Source organism: Coenobita brevimanus, chromosome 4, assembly GCF_032717465.1.
Source record: "Coenobita brevimanus isolate Jiangsu-jjx chromosome 4, ASM3271746v2, whole genome shotgun sequence".
Lineage (NCBI taxonomy): Eukaryota > Metazoa > Arthropoda > Malacostraca > Decapoda > Coenobitidae > Coenobita > Coenobita brevimanus.
The window spans coordinates 24,558,056-24,559,173 of NC_136957.1; the positions used below are offsets into that span (position 1 = coordinate 24,558,056).

General features: G+C 42.0%; 1 pseudogene; it reads right to left on the reverse strand.

The window, feature by feature from the left end:
- Window positions 1-245: 245 nt before the first annotated feature.
- LOC145397063 (5S ribosomal RNA) lies at window positions 246-363 on the reverse strand (annotated as a pseudogene).
- Between the last annotated feature and the right edge of the window lie 755 nt (window positions 364-1,118).

A 1,118-nucleotide genomic window follows, 5' to 3' on the forward strand; every position in this document is an offset into this window, starting at 1 on the left:
CTTCAACCCACGTCCTTCATCACGATCTGCTTCTACAGAGCCTCAACCCTCCACTTAACACATAACTAGTAAGTAACCAGAATCAATTAATTTCTATATCAGTTTATTTCTGAGTAATTTATTTTTCATCATCATTCATTCATTGCCAGACGCCATGTATCCCAGACAGGGTGGCCAAGGGCTTAGAGTTAATTGTTTTACAGGGAGGGGCACTAATCCTCCACCAACCCCACTTGACGTAGGGATGCCAACAGCATCTGGTGTTCCCAGGCGGTCACCCATCCAAGTACTAACCAGACCCAACGTTGCTTAACTTCGCTGATCGAACGGGAAGCGGTGTACTCAACGTGGTATGTAATTTATTTTATTTCTTATTATTTATAGCATCATGATTATAAAGGTCAACTGCACCTCACTCCCCACGTTGAGGGACAAGTTGAGATTACGCACTGAGGGCTGTTATTTTACTGTTCATTTTGTTGTCTTCGCAGGTCCTGTACCGCATATTGTAATCTGTTGCCCGATTTTATGTGAGTACAGTGCTGTTGTCATTTTATAAATTATGCAGGGGTCAGTGCAGTCAACAGATGTTTGGCCTTGTGTAACGCATGGATGCTCCAAAGTCTCTCCACGCTACACCACCAGCCACCCGATGCTACCACAGCAGTTTTTTGTAATTTTTCATCACAAGACTTCATTACGGATGATTACTCGACGTGACAAATATTGGTTTCAATAGATTTTAACATACTGTATTTTGATGGGCATGCGGTATTTCTTGCTAGCAACATGAATGTAAAACAAATTGCAGAAACGTGTGAGCAACAGTACAAAGTCAGGCGTTTGCGTGGTTGTCATAGCAACCCTACACTCCTCAAGACAACGGTGCAGCAGTGCACCACAAGTGGATGTCGTAATGCTTTATTTTTTCATGACTGCCTAACAGTTCCTTGCTATGGATATGTCAAAAGGTAGCAATGATGGATGGTAACTCTGGCTTCGAACACTAGTACTGTACAATCATAATTTATATAAACTGCTGAGGAAAATTGTGAACACAGGGCGACTGTGGCTACCCGTAGTTCCTCACCACACTACACTTTTTTTTTTTTTTTTTT